Here is a 19,324-nt window from a genome sequence, read left to right on the forward strand (position 1 = left end):
AACTCCGGAGTAGGAATGCATTTGAAACAGAAGGAACTGAAAGCAGGGACAGAGGAGTCCTGCGTGAAAAAACCCTGGCAACAGCCAAGCCTCAGAGAATGCTTTAGCTGAGTTCTGTGTTACCTTGCTATTTAAGTTAATATTAAAGTCAAATTTAAGTAAAGAGAGTAAGTTTGGTGGGTATTCCCTATTGGGAGTGGAGTCAGAGCATGTTAGCTTACAATGAAAATATAGCAGGTCAGTGGGTTCATATCCCATCCATAATGCTGCTGAGCTCCTTTAGGCACATGGTTTTCCCTTTTACACCTTCATTTTAACCTGGGTGCAAAGCAAGAATGAGCCCTGTCTGGACCATTTTCAGAGAAAGCTGCAAGGCCCAGCTTTTCTCAAAAGCCTTCTGTCACAAATTAAGGCAACTGCACCTGTATTCCTCCCACATGGTGCAGCCAGGGCACCCACTCTAGGCTCTTGGCCCCTCAGCCATCACCTCTCTTGGGCAGAGACCCACATCTCTTTCCCTCCTGACCAGGGTTCTTCCAGGCTGCACAGTTCCCCACTTATACTGTGAGTTCCCCAGCCAAGCCAGATTGCCTAAGCAGGCCAGTGGCTGCCCTTTGCTTTCTCTCCAGCGGCTATAAACAGTGAAATTGCCCATGGTTAGAAGTTACCACACCCCCCTTTCTAAGCAAGCACATTCATTTCTAAGGTGAAAGCATTCCAGAGAAAACATATTAACACAATAGCCAAACCTACACACAGGCTACTAAGTTTACCAGAGATCACCCCAACTCCAACAAGGGCTCCAGCAAGGGAGCAGTCCTTCATATCCCAAGAGGTTGTTCTGTAGTTACAAGTTCATGGGAGATGTTAGCTCAGAACAAGCATCCCCGTGAATCTGTGAATCCCTCTTTTATACAGTTTGAGCCTTTGATCTTAGGACTCTAGAACAGATTATCAGCAGACAATCTCCTCAGGGCATAGCTTCAAAGGCTGGGTTTTTGCATAACTGGAGGGAGGAGCCAGGGCGGGGCCGGGGCGAAGAATTTGCATTCACCTCCCCCTAGCTATTTCACAGGAAATCCACTTTGCATGTATTATCCCAAAAGTTGATTTTTATCTGCTACGTTGTTCAATATAGTCCTTTGAGTATCCAGACCCACAATAATACATACCCTTTGCATTTAATACAATGGACTCTAAAGATGCTTAACCTTAATTCCATAAGATTTCCCCCAAGATATTGCAGGAAATTGCCATATCCGTCACTCCTTCTCTCAGTAACGAAGGCTGAAGATAGACCTGTGGACAGAGCACGAGGAATAAGAAAGGAGAGCCTTTTATGAGCAGTTTCAATGCATTCTTCATTTTGAATCTGAAACTGATTGCAGATTGTGCAATGACGGGTGCACCTGAAATATTTTTGATGAATAAACGGACAGATAGCTGCTCTCATTCATCCCACTAAGAACTGGTCGTGATTATGTTCAGAGCACCTAGTACCCTACTTCTCCAGCTGGAGGGATTGCCAGTGACTAATGTAAGGCACTTATTGTCCTTCAAGAACTAAGAAGGCAACTTCAGTGGCACTTCCAGCCAGGATCCAGGAGAGGCTGGGGTAAGCTAAGTAAGTTGGAAATGCAGAACATACAAGGGCAGAGTAATTACTGGTGTAATTTCATTAGCAGCAGGAATTACACCAGGGAAGAATCAAACATTTTGTGGTTGCTTTTTGCCCTGCACTGCCTCTGGCGAGACCTAAATTAATTTCCTGCTCCTAATCACTCATTCCTCAAGGCAGCAGGAGATGGGAGATGTAGAGCCAACACACTAAGGCTTTGTCTACACTGGCACTTTCATCGTTAAAACTTTTGTCACTCTGGGGTATGAAAAACACCCCCATGAACGACAGAAGTTTTAACAACGAAAAACGCTGGTGTGAACAGGACTGTGTGGGCAGAAGCCGCGCTCCCGTCGACGAAGCTACCGCCCCTCATGGGGGTGGGGGGGGTATTTTGTCACCGGGAGAGCTCTCACCCAGCAACGAAGAGCGGCTACACTGCGCACCTTACAACAGCACAGCTGCTACGGCCCAGCCACACCGTTGTAAGGTGCCCAGTGTAGCCATAGCCTTAGGCTCTGCAGCAGTCAGTAGCAGCTCTTCTGGGCAATTAAGGAGTGGGGCCGAGACACTCCGAATTATTACGAATGTTGTTAACTGTATTACAGTCAGTCCCAGGGGGCCTGGTTAGGGAGTAGACCCCCACAATGCTCTATGCTGCACAAACACAGAACACAAAAACAAAAGCTGCCCCAGAGAGCTTATGATCTAAATATAAAACAAGAGATCCAGCTGGATACAGACAGATAGGGGAGCACATGGAAATTATTAGCATTGGTTTTTTTTTTTTTTTTTGGTGCTGATAACATTCACATAGTGCTAGATGTTTCCATACTTCAAGGATAGTCCCTGCCCTGAAGAGCTCACAGTCTCAGGACAGGCAGACAGGTAGACAGAGGTTAGGGCATGCGAATAATACAAAGGGATTTTTAAAATACAAACCAATGGCATTCCCTGTCAGCAGCATGGCAGCCATGGGTTTTCAAAAAGGGACTGAAGAGTGGACAGGGGTCTTCAGTACCAGAGGAGTCCCAGACACACTTCCAGGGCTAGACAAACGGTATATGCAATAGGAACATGCAGCCTATTAGACCTATTCTACTGTCCAAGTGACACCTGTGGCCCACTGTGTTCGGGATTCTGTCTCTGCTAGGTGATTCAGAGGAAGGCACCCACCCCCCACCCCCCCCCACGCTGACAATTTTTCCTAAAACACTTAACTTTAGGAAAAACAAATAAATATGCACATCTACATGTCCAAATCATTGTAATTTATTTATGTAGGTTTTATTGCAGACTTAATAATAAAAATAACACATAGTTGTCTCTGTTTTTTAGTGGATCTAAACAGAATAGAAACACAAATAAGGTGCTTTGCACATGCTTGTCTTTTTTTGTTATTGTTTCATTTGCTTTTTTGGTTACTTTTTTTTAGACTTGCTAGCTAGTAAGTCTGCTTCTGTAAAAAAGTGTTATTTCTATGTTTGTTAATAGCACTTTTCACAGCAAAAGACTTGTTAGCTAGTTGAGAGGCAATGAAAAGCGATATTAACAAACATACAAATATCACTTTTCACAGCAGACTCACTCAGCCCTGGCGAGCTGGGGGACAAATGGAGCCTTGGATGGGGAGGTGGGTGAGGAGGAAGCAGGGGTGATAAGGGGAGTGGTGAGCCTGGGGGAGCAGCAGGGGCTGGAGGAGATGAGGGTGGTGGTGAGCCCGGTGCTGGGGGACAGAGCCCTGTGCCTGGGGGACGGAGCCCGCTAGGCCTTGTGAATGGGGGATGGAGCCTGGTGCTATGCAGCCAAAGCCCAGAGCCCGAAGCCTCATGGTCAGAGCCTCTGGCCGGAGCCAGCCACTGCACTGCCAGAGCCTGCCATCTGCCACCCCAGGGCTCAAGCCAGATGCCTGAGCCCCCAAGGAAGGTGGGGAACTCACACCAGCTATCTGTTCCTCCAGCATTTGTGGCTCCAGAGGGAACAGGGCCCAACCCCAGGGGAGGGTTACTGGGTGGCGGGGCTCAAGTAACAGGCCCCCTGCCTGGGACTAAAGCCCTTGGGCTTCAGCTTTGCCCCCCACCCACCCAGGGAGGTGGGGATCAGACTTCAGTCCCCCCTCCTGGGGTCGTGTTGTAATTTTTGTTGTTAGAAGGGGATCGCAGTGCAATGAAGTTTGGGAACCCCTGCACGGATAACATATTGCTGGGGTGAATTTGGCACCATACATGAGAAGGTTGTGATGGTGAAAGCTCAACTGTATCTTTACAGAGGGACACAGTGTATGTCAGGTGTTTTTAAAAACCGTCCATAAAGGCTAACAGGTGGAACTTCCGCTATTTCCATATGTTTCCACTAGGGGGCAGTACGTATTTACAGCGATTTCTTCAGATTGTGAAAGCAAGCAGTGAGCTTGGCTCTGAATCCAGTTGCACCGCAGCATGGCTATGAATAGGAATGCAATGAATATGTTCGGGGCCTTGTAGGCCAGACTGCAGTTCCATATGTCATCCACCTGGAACCAGAACAATACATTCAGCTCGCCCAAAACCTGGCTCCAGGCTTACTCCAAGGTTTACGAACCTCATTAATTTCTCAGGGAACTTGGCCTGAGTTTCAGATTGGTTATCAAACTCCTAAAATGAGGCTGAATCACCTGCTCTGGAGTGTCATGAAAAGTATTTTGGACAGCCCCCAAACCTCTGGCTAATGACAGTGTGGAGATGGGATTCCAACCACCCCCTCGCCAATGTGGAAGGGGTCACGGAGGGATTTGTCCCAATCAGACCCATTTCTCGTCTTACAGCTTGTCACAATGCTCAGAGCCCACTTTCTGCTCAAGCCAACACAGGTCCCATTCATTTCCTCAGGCCTCTCATTCTGCAACCGTCTGGTTATGCTTAGTATTACTGGCACTGCTCAGATCTTGTGGGGAAGAGCATGGTATAGGCACCAAGATAGATTAGAGAGATGCCTGTTACATTTGGCTTCCAGTAAGTGCATCTGAAATTGGATGAGGACAGGCAACCATATGTAGCTGGCAAGGGGCCCCTTCCATTCTGGCCCATCTTTCTGGAAGAGAAGCACCTAATGCTAAGGGAGGCAAACCGGAAGGGTCTGAGGGAACTAGGTATCCCCAAATAACCTTCAAATGTGTAGTTGCACAGAGCTTGTCACGTCAATGCACAGTAAGCGAGGGTGTGAATTTAAAGCGCACTGGCTACTCTGCACTCTTTCCCCGTATGGCCATTCTTACTGTGCACTAAGCAGGCCCTCAGGTGGTTTAGCTTAATACACTTCCAAAGTGCATTAAGCTAATGCGCACAAAGTCATTCTTAGTGCACAGGAAGAGTGTCCACACTGGGCGTTAACGTGCAATAGCTAACATGCACTGGGAGCTAGTGCACACCCGTTACAGTGGTCTTTTCCCCCATGTAACATCAAGAGAATTGGTTGTGACAATTCACATGAATAAGAAATCCCTTTGTTCCCGCCAGAGCCAGAGCAAGAGGTGACACGACAGAAGTCCAGTTTTCAACATGATGGTTCTGGACAGTGCTGCATGGGCAACACATTGGTCGTTTTTGTGAACCGATTTTTGTGTGTATGTGTGCTATAGCAGGGCCATTGCTAGATCCAAATATCCACAGTCCTTGGACCTAATCTGGAATATCAGAGCTGGAACCCTCTCCAGCTCCAGGGCCGTTTGAGCTCTGGAACCACACCCTGACTGGCTGGCCCACCAAGGCACCTGCAATCCTTTCAGACCCTGCAGGCCACAAGGCCAGAGTTTCACAATAATCTGTAGTACAGACTATCTGAGATACCTTTCAGCAGCTCTACTGGATCCAAGGCCACCCTTTGAAATGGACTGTCTAAGGCATGGGCACAAGAGCTCTGTCTCCTGGACACCCACTTTCCTTGCTCTGTGGTTTTCATCATATCTGGTAATGCTTTGCTGCATCCCAATGTATGTTTGGAAAGGAGAAATTCTTAATCAAAGGGGTGTTAGTTATCTTTACAGGAAAAGAAACAGGATGGCATGGGTGAGTTGTTGCAATCATGCTGTGTATCACTGAGACACTCTTAGCCACCGTCTAATCATCCATTAACTTTTCCCTTTGGTCTGGTTCCCATTCACAGGAAACTAACCTGTTTTCCAGGGGATCTGCTCCTAGCCAGTCTTCGGACAAGCATGTTCTCTTGGATGCTTCAGGGAATGGCTGCTTGTCAAGGCTTCCTTAAGGGGTTCCTTGGACTTAGACTTTGTCTGAGACCCGCTGGGGTCTCCACTTTGGTCCATGTTTATCAAGGAACAAGCCTTTCCTCTTTAATGTCTTTTAGAGCCAGTATCATCCAGGTTCCCCAGTGCGCTCCTGACTGCCTTATTTCTTAGGAATGCCAGAACCCTGTGAACATACTTCAAACTCACCTTTATTCTGCTTCCAATTCACAACACAGAGCATCTCAGCTTGTCCCTCCAGATCATTCCATGACATCACATAGAGAGGGACACCAGCCACAGTGCCTACCCCTGGTACCTCTTGACTGTCTAGCTGCATTATAATGGAGCTAAGGGGAAACTGCACAAACAGATCCTGTCTGCCCTGTTCAATAGAAGGGAAGCACTTACTCTGGCTGCATCCACTTGCTGTGCACTATGGATCTCCCAACACCTTTGAGCCACAGTCCTTGCAGCTAATTTCTGTTAATATGCACCAGTTTAAGTCTGACAGGGTGAGTTCTGAGCACTGATTAATATTAGTGCAGTTCATCTCAAAGCACTTTGTAATCAAACATTCAAAGCACTGGTAACTGACGCTGCTCAACTCCCAGTAAAAGGAGGTCCTCGGAAACTGACACGACTGTGTAGTCCATTCAACTAATAAAATACATTTCTAGTTTCCTACAGTCTCCTTCATCCAAAGCAGTGTTCATTAGCTAAACAAAAGACGGCTGAAGGTGAGATTTAATTAGAGAAAGATGTATTCCATTTATTTCTCCTCTTTATTTTTATGCCTTATAGTGCAGATTTGGATGCTAAATTAATAATAATACAGGACTTAAGGCTTGATCCTGCTCCCATTCAAGTCAAAGGAAAATACCCCATTTATTTTAATGGAGCAGGATCAAACCCTTAATTTTCAGGTCTGCTGCTGAGGTATCCCTATCTATGGCTTTTTGGGCTCTGAATTTTAAAAAAATGATATCTAGAATGCAGGAAATTTCATATTAACAAAAGTAACACACACTGCCACAATTATTTATGGAAATATGAGGCAGGCAAAGGAAAAATTTTAAAAAAATGAATAAAAGTAAAATTGAGTATTGCCAATTCCAAGCACTCGACAATTATGAGCCAAGCTCCCCAAAATTATGAGATTGGTTTAAAATAATCAGAATACATTTTGGGCTCTTTTTATTTTTGTTTTTGGAGGCTTTAGGATTCCTTTTTTCAAATGTTCCTCTGCAACCCTCAGGGTTAGAAACTGAACTATTTTTCGGAAAATGTTTATTTTCCAGTTTTTGAACAACACCTGAGATTCTTGTGTAATAACATGACTCCAGGAGCTGAGGCTTTCAGAAGAACACCAAATATTGTAAGCATTGGCAACCCTGAAAACCCATCATATTTATGAGCACAACTGTATTGTCCATCTGTGAAACCATCCCGATACAAGTTCATAAAATAAGTTTTTAATTTTTTTGAGAGAAAACAAAACCTTGACAGTCTCCATTATTCAGCTCTGCTGAGGAATGAAGATGTAATGCCACATCCAGGAGGGATTTTCTATCTCCAAGTCCAAAATACCAGGATATGTGGAATCACCAAGGTGTATTTATCTAAGCTTCATACAGCCCTCCTCACGAGGGTATCTGAGATCTTGGAACTAATTAACTGCATTCCATATTATTCTAAATATTTGCATACAATTCTGCTTTTCAGAATGTATTTTTGCAAACTGAAATAGATCCAGTGGGTTATTCCAGTTCAGTATAATTAGCTTCATAGTTACTGCTAATGGCATGCTATTTGTCTCTCTGCACTCAGTAGTGTTTGGTAAACATTTTAGGGACAGAGTCATGTTCCCCTGATCTCCGTGGGCGGTGTTCATTCATATATCATCCATGCACTACAGTTAGTTCTATGCCTCCAGTGCTAGAAGGTACAGAAGTGGTGATCTTTCCAAAAGAAGGGGCAGCTCAAGTGAAAGTAAGACCCTGCCCACTACGGAGAGCCTTGGGGAGGAGGCCAGAGAGAAAACCAGGATAGGACAAGTGGAATGAGTGGATATGAGCTTAGAGGATGATCTGGAGCCAGGTCAGGGAGAGTTTGAATTCGAGGTGGTTCCGTAAGCATCTGTCTCAGAAAAACCCACATCCTCACCTTCGACACACATATGCAATGAGAGAGGCATAGGCAGCTGTGACAAATTCCCCTCTTCTCTGGAAAGAACTGGCACACGGCCATGACACTTGGATGGAGTAAGCAGGACAGGCATGAGATGCAGCCTCAAAGTGAAATTGGGTTAGAGGAGGAAGGGTGAGCACTGGGCTGAACGCAGCTGTCCTCAGTGCTCCTAGGAATGTGAGCAGGGAGCCGGAGCCATTTGAGGAGAAGGAATTTGAATTTGGGGATCTCTTGTAATGCCACCTTTTGGAGAAGGTGACTGAAATACTTAATAAAATGTTAACTCTGCTGGCAAAGTCTGCAGCTCTCAGATCTTTCAGAACACGATTAGGTGACATGGTGATCCAGACAGTTGGCCTTATTCCCTGGATGTGCTAAAGTCCTTTACCCTGCTAGAGCATTGTAGGGAAGCCTTAGTCTCAGAGGATGAGAAGGCTCTATAGAGAGAATACAGCTCAATTCATAATCTTCCCTAGTGGATTTTAGTTGGAGCATCAGGTGACCCTAACCGGTGACTTCTGTTCAGTGCCCAAGAGGAAAGCAAAAAAGCACCTCCCCCCAGCCCCAGGAAAACTCAGCCATGATGCCCAGTTTAACCTGTGTAAGTGGTCAGTAATCACTTCAGTTACACACCTAGGAACATAGGATTTCCTGTACCCTATCAGACCATTTGTCCATCAAGTCTCCTATCCTGCCTCTGAGTTACCCAATACCTAAGGCTTCAGCAGTTGAAGAAAAACCGATAATGTACCTGGCCCATTGTGTGCGGGGTTTGGGCTAAGGAGGTCCACATGTGACCAGCTGATGCTCTAAAGCATGAGAACTGATCATCCTTATTATCTTCCCATGCAGAGCTGCAAATGTAACCCATACCATGGAGGAGAGGTGGTGGTTCATCATCTCTTCTTAACATGGAATTGAGGCAGACTCATGAAGTCTTGTTCATTGGGCCAGTGGCTTCCATTATCCTGCTGTGAGGTCACACTCTCTGGATGTTAAGCCACTGCATGGCATGGAAGCAAAGGCGGCAGGAGGATAAGGAAGGGTCCATCTCTCCATAGCTCAATAGCAAGGCAGACTCGTTGATACTACCCAGGCGGTCTAATGGGATTTGTTTGTAATCTTCATTCTGCTGCAGATCATCATCCACAGGCGCCAGCTTCCAAGTTTGCCCAGGGGATGCTCTACCCCCACTCTGCCCAAGGTCCCACCCCCACTCCACTCCTTCCCCCAAACCCCTGCCCCGCTGCTTTCTGTCCCTGCTCTGCCCAGGCCTTGCCCCCATTCTGCCTCTTCCCCTACCCCACCTCTTCCTGCCCCCACTCCGCCTATTCCCCACCTCTTCCCACCCAGTTCCGCCCCCTCCCCATAGCATGCCCCGTCCCCGCTCCTCTTGCTCCCTCCCAGTGCCTCCTTCTCACCACAGAACAGCTGATCCACGGCAGGTGGGAGGGACTCAAAGGGAGGGCGAGGAGCTGATCAGCAGGGTCACTGGTGGGCGGCAGGCACTGAGGGAGGAGGGAGGAAGGGGATCTTGGCTGCTGGTGGGTGCTAAGCACCCACTAATTTTTTTCCCATGAGTGCTCCAGCCCTGAAGCACCCATGGAGTTGGCGCCTATGTCATAGAATCATAGAACTGGAAGGGACCTTGAGAGGTCATCTCGTGCAGTCCCCTGCACTCAAGGCAGGACTAAGTATTATAAGTCATCAGCATCAGCATCATGATACATCCCAAAGGGACACAGCCTCCTTGCAGATCGAGTCCCGCCTGGGTTGATCTGTAGCAAGGTGACAGTCTGGCTGGATATTCAGTTTATGACATCTTCTGATATCCCCCCTTCCCCAAGCAAATTTTAAAAAGCAGGCCGAGTTATGGGGTATCTCTTAACAGTATCCTGTTGCCCACACAGTATGTTTCCTCTCTCGGTGACAGACTTCACTTTCACAAGGCACTTCCTTCTGCTTCCACACAATAAAGAAGCATGTCCCGGGCACAAACCCTTAGGTAATAGAGCTGGTTGAAATTTTTCCTACAAAAAGGTTTGGGGTGCTTCTCTGTTTGGTTTTGTTGTTATTGTTTGATAAATGGCTTTTTTCTAATGACTTTGTTGTGAGAAATGTTTGATATTTTGTAACCTTTTAATTTTTTTAGATGCAAATCAGAAATTAAAATATCTAGACTGTTAGTAATTTTTTCCATTTTTTTGGAGATTTTAGATTTTCATTCCCCCCCTCATCTTATCCTTTTTTCTTCTTCTCCTGTTTTTCCTTTTCCGTTCTTTTATTTGTTGCATTTTTTCCTTTGACTTTTTCCTTTCAGAAATGACTGACCTCCTATTTTCTTTTCCTGTCTTTTTTCGAAAATGGAAAATTTTCAAAAATGGGGGGAAATACTGGAAAAAAGAAGAAAAGGAAAGAAAAATCGGTCCATTTCAAACCCTGCAAAAAGAAAACAATTTCAAAATATTTCACAATTTTTCTTCCTTTTGCAACAAGCATTGCTCAGCCCAACCTCACGCCTCCACACTCTGCACCGAACCGCTGCGCGTCCGCCCGCCTTGAAAATGTTCACGTATTGCTGGAGTCAGTGGGGGAGGAGGGTCTCGGGGGAGGCAGCGGAGAGGAGGGGGTGGAAGGTGGGGGGGCCTCGAGGGGAGAGGCGGAGTGGGGGTGGGAAGAGGGTGCGTGGGGGCAGGGCCTCAGAGTGGAGCAGGAGTGTCGGGGCCACAGTCCGGGCACTAGTGGGCCTCCCACTGCTCGGGATCTTCCGCCAGCAGCGCTCCCAAGGTGGCGGGCTGGCATGCCTCCAAAGGGAAGTGCGCTGCAGCCAGCATTTCTTGCCCCATTTCGGGAAGCTTAGCCTCCCCAAGCCTCTTATACCTGCTGCCCATGCTTGTAAGCAAGCAATTACTCCTGCTGTTAATTTTTTGTAATATCACCGATCGGTACATCTTTTCCCATAATCTTGTGGCATAGGGTCATTCTTTGGTCCTTACCTATGTCAAGCGTTTCTTAAGCCTATGGCCTAGTATGGCTAAGCCAGGGGTGAAAGTAATAATAAATTCTTACCGGTATGGGGGCGGCTCTGTCCCCCGGACGAGGTGGGGCCTCGGGTGGAAGGGGCGGGGCTGGGGGGAGGGTCACCCTCCCCCAGCAAGCCCATCCGTTCTGCCTGGTCATGGCTGCCCGGGGCTGCGGCAGCAATTTAAAAGGGCCCGGGGCTCCAGCCGCGGTAGCCGGAGCCCCGGGCCCTTTTAAATCACCAGCCCCGGGGCAGCTGCCCTTTTGCTCCGCCCGGTTGGCGGCCCAGGGGAGGCAACGATGTTAAAGCACTGCAGCAGCCCTTCAATGTCATTGCCCCTTTTGCCTCCCCCGTCGGGGCTGGGGGCAGGGGTCAGGGGGGGTGGGGGGAAGGGGCAGTAAGGGAAGGGGAGGGTCCTTTGCTGGGGCAGCGCTTTAACATGGGCTGCGTACGGGCTGATACTGGGTTCTTAATGGTACGCCGTGCCGGCCCAAACCGGCTCATTTTCAACCCTGGGCTAAGCTGAAATCTTACAGGCCTCAGCCTGCAGGCCTTGCAGCTCAGCCCAGTTTACTTACATACCTAATACATAAATAATTATCCCTTCTAACTACTCACCAGTCTTACACTTCTATAACCCTATCATTTAAATCACATCACACAATAAATGAACCATCAACTCAAATCATTGGCTACAAGGTGGTTAAAGTGGCTCCAAAGGACTGAGCTGGGACATTGAGCAATCTGGGGCTCAGTCAATTGCAGATTTCCCAGCTTGAAGGTCAGTATGTTTATGTGCCTATGAATACTGCAGTGTGTGCATCGCACATGTGACTGCTGCCTTTTTGGTCCGCACACCAGGGGTTGAATTAGGGACCTCCCATGCTAAAGAACACAAGCAGCTGCAGCTTGAGCTAAAGAGCCATCGTGACCTAGCTGGCACTGGGACAGACCCATATCCTCTGTGCACCAGGCACCGCAGGGAACCTGCAACACACTTTTACCCCGCACATGTATTAGTCCATGCAGCTGCGCATGCCTGTGTGTGCACCTACCTATGTGTGTGTGTCTGTCCATGTGCATGCGTGTGTGTGGCTCTGTGTGTGTGTGTGAACATGCACATGTGTGGATGGCTGGATCTGAGCAGCTGTGTGCATGTGTGTAGGCACACGCATGTATTTCTGTGTGTACCCACCTGGGTGTATGTGTTTGTATGTACATGCCTGTGTCTGTGCTCGTGTGCGTGCACAAACTGAGCTTTGCTTTTAAAAAAAGGGTTCTGTTGCTCCCCCTTTGGACACCAAAATTCTTTCTTGATCTGCCCCAACCATCCCCCTGTCAGCCTGCAAAGCCAGTTTGGCAGAAAGTTGTCACTAGACAAACAACAGTGACAGCAATGGACTGAATTCCATCTCTCCCCCCATTTCTAACTCAAGATAGGATTAACGTTAAAGCCTGTCTGCAAGCCCTTGACTGGGGATTATGTCAAGCAACAAACACTCAACCAGCACTTTCTTGAGAGCTTCTCTTCATGCTTCTGACTGGCTGGCCCCAGCTCTTCACCATGCTGACCTCTCCTCCTTTTTCCTTTTCCGCACCTGCTCTCCCAAGCCAGACTTTCCGCCTCATTCTGGCAAGAGACGGGGCTTCCGTTTCCCTTCTATCTTCACTATTGTCCCTCCTGCATTCCCCCCGGTCTGTAGCAAACTATCACCGCTGCATCCAAAAGACGGACCCCCGCATTGAGCGGCTGCTGCACATACAGCCTGGCAGGTCTGTGAAGCCAAGATGCATGCCCGTAACCCAGGGATCTTTCATGTCCAGTAGAGCAGAGCAGACCAATAAACTGCATGCCACTCTTTTTCTCTCCAGTACTACAGAAGAACCAGGTGGATGAATCAACTCAGCTGGGCTTAGAATCTGTGCTTCTAGGGAGCGTAAATATTTTAAATCTTGCGATGAATTCTTTGATAACAGCATAAACCCCAGTGCCACTTAAAGTGTCCTCTAATCAGGGAAACTTTCTCTGACGAAGTGCAGACTTTGCCTCATTCCTCTAGGGGACCGTTATCCCAACCAAACACTCCCATCTCCTCACAAGTTCACCGCCCTAACAAGGCAAGTGACAGACACTTCTCCCTAACGCTTTCTTTTCCCCCGTTCCCCCTTGTCACAAGAGCTGGTTACTTCTTCACTTGGCCTTGCGACAATCTCATGTGGCTCTCCTCACAGCAATAGGTGGGTATCCACAGAGCCTAGGTTAAACTATCAAAGTCCTGTCCAGCATGCAAGGGACTGTGTGAAAAACCTGGCCTACATTCTTGAGGAGCTGGGCTTTTCTTTGGTTCTTTAGAGACCCTGGTTAGATATCTGGAGGGGAGGCCCCCAGAATTTTCAGACCTTTCACAAGTCTTATTCCTTAATGACAGGTTTCAGAGTAGCAGCCATGTTAGTCTGTATTCGCAAAAAGAAAAGGAGTACTTGTGGCACTTTAGAGACTAACCAATTTATTTGAGCATAAGCATCCGATGAAGTGAGCTGTAGCTCACGAAAGCTTATGCTCAAATAAACTGGTTAGTCTCTAAGGTGCCACAAGTACTCCTTTTCTTTTTGCTTATTCCTTAAGGCACTTTAAAGGTGACTTACTGAGGATTTTTTCAAAAATTTAGTTTGTGCCCATTGATGCTCTTTTTGATGCATAAAGGGGTCCTGAAAGATTGGGACCCCATGCACCCCCATCCCCAAGGTTTTTTTCCCCATTTGTTTTTTAACATTAAAATATAAAGAAGGTCAAGTACGACCCGTCATCCCAGTAGCTGGCGATCTCAGAAATGTAGATCGTGAGCTTTCACAGAGCCTAACTGAGTGGAGTGGAATGGAAGGGGCTTATGAATCTTAAACAAAGACAGCCTTTGTCTCAAATTCTTCTTGACCCTCTCAGTGAACCAGCTTTTGCTCCCTCAGTGATCCTACAAACACTTCCACACACATAGGCGCCGGCTTCTACTGGCACCAGTGGATGCTTGACCCCCCTCTGCCCCTGGCCCCATCCCGACTCTACCCCTGCCCCGCCCCCATTCCAACCCCTTCCCCAAAGTCCCTGCCCCATCTCTGCCCCCTCCCTGCCCCTATTCTGACTCCTTCCCCAAATCCCCACTCCAGCCCTGCCTCTTCACTGCCTCCTCCCCTGAGCGTGCCACTTTCCCGCTCCTCCCCCCTCCCACCTGGAGCTTGCTACAGCTGTTTGGCGGCGGCAAGCGCTGGGAGGAGTGGGGACGCAGCATGCTCAGGGGAGGAGGAGGAGGTAGGGCGGGGAGCTTGGCTGCCGGTGGGTGCAGAGCACCCACTAATTTTTCCCCGTGGGTGCTCCAGCCCCAGAGCACCCATGGAGTCGGCACCTATGTCCACACATACTTAACTTTATGCACTTTATGTACTACTCATCATGGGCAAAGTTAAGCAAGTGCAGAATCAATGCCCAAGTGTGATATCATAATCCTACTAGTTCTCTAGTCATCCACAGAGTCATAAGAACGTAAGAACGGCCCTACTGGGTCAGACCAAAGGTCCATCTAGCCCAGTATCCTGTCTTCCGACAGTGGCCAGTGCCAGGTGCCCCAGAGGGAATGAACAGAACAGGTAATCCTCAAGTGATCCATTCCCTGTCGCTCATTCCCAGCTTCTGGCATTTAGAATCTTCTAGGGTAGGTAAAACCTGAATTTCTAATGTAAAAAAGATCGAACAAACACACCTATCTTTCATGCCTTCTTTATGGACCATAAAGAAAGAGAGCAGGGTGCAAGCCAAATTTGATGGGATTTTTCTTTCTTCCCCCGCCGCCCTTTTTTCAGGACAGGATTATGTGAAGACATTTGTTAAAAAACCCTTCTCTCCTTTCCAGTCCGAGCATTTTCTTTGGACATACCGAATAGTCATTAAAACAACAGTTCATCAGTCAGTAATATTCATATTTATGTACTTATTCACCCATCCTTTCTAAAGTTCAGAGATCTCATAGGAGTGAGTCACTTGTCCACCCCAATAGACTATAATAATGGAAACACTTTAGTGTGTGTATTTTCAGTACAACCACATTCCAGTACAATCAGAGAATCAAATAGACACCTTCTGCTCCCTTCCCAACCCAGGAACAGGTTTGGCTAGAAACAGGCTCCTCTCATGTGTTGGACACCCCACCAATCAAAACCACTTTTCCCAAGCACTCAGGGCCCTTTAAAGACAGGCTGAGCTAGAGAGGGGGCTTGCTTAGCTTTACAGGTGTGGTTGAGTTTCTGTGGGATAGCAGTACAACAAAGAAGGTGAGTAAATTGCTGTATTCCTTTTAATGAGGTATTCAAGCTATTGCTGTGTGACACAATAAATAAAGAGGCTTTCATAGTTAATGGTTTATTTTAGTACTCTAACACTAGATGTGAGTGGGTGTTTAGTAATTGGGTGGGATTAACTGCAAGAGCTTATTAAGTATCTTTTCTTCCTGCAGGCTGCCTACTCTGTATTATCCCTTTAATTTGCTTCTTGAAGGGATATTAACATTTAGAAAAAAGGAGAGTTATGTGTTGCCAACATATCTGGGGGGCAGGAAGTAAGGCTCACAGCTAAAGTGCGAGCTCTACATTTACTCTTCTTCTGAAAGAAGAAAGCAGGCGGGGGAAACCCCTCTTCTGTCTTGGCTCCATAAAGCTAATAAGGGAGGGAAGAAAACAATTGTTCATCCCAACTTTATTTCCTAGGTGATTACTCCTGATAATTTAACAGGCACTCTAGTGTTCTGACAAGCATCCTTTCATAGCAAACAATTTCTCTCTAAAGGAGACTTAATTAGTAAGTTTGGTTGAGGCTTGTTTGGTGAGGCTGTATTATTACTGTGGTCTGAAATAACTGGCTGGGTACTCTTCCTTTCCTAAACCTCTGTCTGAGTGCTGTTAAACAAGCTGCTATTCCATTTCAGAGGTGATAGAGTTTCAGTAGTGGGTGAAATTATTGGAGGAGCTTGTTGTATGTACAGTCATTCAAAGACAGCAAGTTTACTATGGGCAAACCAACACTTGTAAAATGCTCTGCTCCTCTAGAGTTTTTCATCCACAACATTTAAAGTATTCTATATGGTTGCTAAACTTATCCATAAGATCATATCTCTCTCCCCTCATCTTTAGTTAGTATCTTAAATTTTGGAGATCACTGGTCAAGTTGCTCGAGGCTTTTTCCACTAAATGTCATTTTGTCTAATGAAAACCTGTCTCAACTCCTGTCAGCCCTCAATTACCCTTTAGCAGCTGTTCAGAATGGGAATTTAGAGAGACCAGGGGAGTGAGGGTCTAATAGAAACGTTACAGCTTCTGTGGGTGAGTGGGACAAGCTTTGAGCTTACATAGAGCTCTTCTTGACCTGAAAGAAGAGCTCTGTGTAAGCTTGTCTCTCTCACCAACAAAAATTGGCCCAATGAAAGATCTTGCCTCACCCAGTCTTGTATGCAGTGGTGTTGTAGCTGTGTGGGTCCCAGGATATTAGAGAGACAAGGTGGAGCTCTTATTTTGAATGTATGAAGGAGGCAGAATGCAGTAACCCTCCCTGGTTAGGCTAAGATATGGCTTTAAGAGACACACCTTGGTATTTGGCTGAAGTCTCTCATTATCCTCGCATGAGTAAAAACATTTTCCTAAAACTGGAAGGGAAATACTCTGTAATCTGGGCTTTGTGTGTGGTCCTTGCACCTCTCAAATTAATTCAGTTAAAGGCAGGTTTGTGCTGGGGAGTGAACAGAACCTTTCTGCTACTGCAAAGGCTTGGTTTGTTTGGTTATTCATGAATGACTCTGAATGTCATTCAGAGTCATTCAAATGAATGTCACTGCTGACACTTTTGGAATGGACACCTTGGATTAAATGATGGTTAAACCCCGCATGAGATTGCGTCAATAAAACGACTGGGTCCCTTGTCTCTAGCCTCTTACTACACTCCTGAAGAATGTGATGCATGAACAGCTCCAGGAAACTGGGAGGGGGTGTGTCTGAGGAGAGAACTGGTAGTACATTAGCCTAGTGGCTCTTCTGAGGGGAGCGCTAATGTGATGGCCAAGCTGGGAGTGGGGCAAGAATAGAAGATGTGACACACACCCCTTTACACACCCACTTAAGTGGCAGCACCTGCAGAATGAAAGACTTTTCTCTTGCTGAAGGCAAGGCTCTATGCCCAGTTTCTTCTGTAGTAGTCAGTATTGGTGTTCAGCTAGAGTTGCCCAGAGTGCTGAGCACAAGTGCCCATATCTATGTCACTGCCAAGTTTATGGGGAATAGATCAGGTTGTCAACTTCCAACACAGGTGTTAAGTATAATGAAGGCCTAAAAACTGTCTTGAGCTGGACTTGCTGGAGCTGCTGCTGGATGAGAGATGTGGCTGCTTGGTTCCTCTGAAAATCTGGCTTGGTTTGGGCACCCAAAACACTAATGGGCTTAGTTCTCAGTGCATCCTTTCCACTTTCCCCCACTGGCCTTATGGGTCTATCACAGCCTGTTGTGTGTAGGGGGAGGGAGAACAGGCCAAGCCCATGCCTAGGTCAGCTTATGGCGTGCAGACCTGCCCATAGTTTGCTGAAGAGCAGTGATGCTGCAACACTTGAAATCTGACTAACTTACCTAGTCCCACATGCTCTAGTGAGAGAGAGGAACTGGGTCATGCCCAGATTTTGGAGATGGCTGGTGGGACAGCTGAGAAAAAACATAAGGTGCAAGGGAAGGGGGGGGGGGAGTGGAAAGGGGGATAGTAAAGGGGTTGCAAGTGGTATCTACTGAACAGTTATACCTAAACTGTAATACTCTTGATGTGGTTACTCTGAAATCTAGCAAGAGTTTATCATTTGACTTAACTGACAACAATGATTCCATTCAAGCTGAGGGTCTAGATTTCCCCTGAGAGGGAGGAAACCCAACCCCTGGCTTTCCTTCTGTTTCATATAGACCTAATATATGAAGCACTTGGTCCTATGTGAAACCTTATCTTTCCCCTGTTTTCAATTGGACTGAAGGTCAGTTGCATTGGGTTGGAAACCAATACAAAAACTAGCTTTATATGAAAGACTTAACCCCTCCTCTGGACACCCTGGACTAAAGACAGACAGGAGTTCTGGCACCCATCTCTTTGTCAGGTATGGGAGGAGAAGGTCCTCCTACTATTCTAGATCATGTAGATTTGAGGTGTTCCCTACACTTATACATGTGCAATTCAACCAAGGCTAACATGTAAGATTTCTTCTCCTGCCTCTGCAGATGCATTAATGTAGCAAGTGCTGTGCTAGTTGCTCTCATTTGTAACACATCCCTGCTCTGAGGTGTTTAGAATGGGCTGATTTGAGACGTGTGAAGTCCCAGGACATTCATAGCTCATCTGTTTGGGAGGAGAGGTTCTTTGGTTGCCCAGTAGATCCAGCCATTGTCATGGCACCTGGCATGGTTTTCAGTCTCCACTAGGCATTCTTCAAAGGTAGGGGAGTACTATTTCCCATCTTTAACATGGGGAAACTGAGGAAGTAACTTTCTTGGTGTCACACAAGGAGATGGTGGTGGACTTGGGCATAGAACTCAGGGCTTTCTGACTCCTACTGGTGCTCTATGCACTGCATAATTCTGCCCCATGTTACTGTTATCATAAGACCTTCTTGTAAAGGTTCTCTCCCTTCTTTGTCTCTGCATTTATTTCATTGTATTCAGCCTTTACTCTCCTTGTAATTTCATGTTCCCTAGTAAAGAGCTGGTGGCTCTACCATGTTACTAGGAATCTGTCATTAGGCAACTGGCACATGGATGGTGATGTATTGGATGACTATATCCACCTGGCCAATCCCTCCTCCCAAAAGCAGGTATTTTGAAAGCTGACCCTTCCTTTCTGTAGAAGTCCTGCACCTTCTCTCTTGGGAAAGTGTGCACACAGTAGTAGCAGGCTTGGGGTAGGCAGGATCTGGCCAACAGAGGAGGCTCTGAGAACATGCAGCATATCCAAAGTTTGCAGAAGGAATTTAGCTCACAGGGAGGGGGGGAGAATGAGGGTGTGACTGGGAGGACACATCCTAAGTAAGATTCCTCAAATAACTGGCTGGTCTGCAATAACCTGGGGCTAGTTCCACATGAGGACTTAAGCACTTTACACCCACATTTAGACACCACTGAAATCCTCAACCCCCTTGCTCAGCTGCTGCCTAACCCTATTGGGCCTTTAGGAACCCAAGAGCCTGAATTTTCAGCTTTAAAGTCTCCAAGTTGC

The sequence above is a fragment of the Caretta caretta genome, chromosome 1, assembly GCF_965140235.1.
Source record: "Caretta caretta isolate rCarCar2 chromosome 1, rCarCar1.hap1, whole genome shotgun sequence".
Classification (NCBI taxonomy): domain Eukaryota; kingdom Metazoa; phylum Chordata; order Testudines; family Cheloniidae; genus Caretta; species Caretta caretta.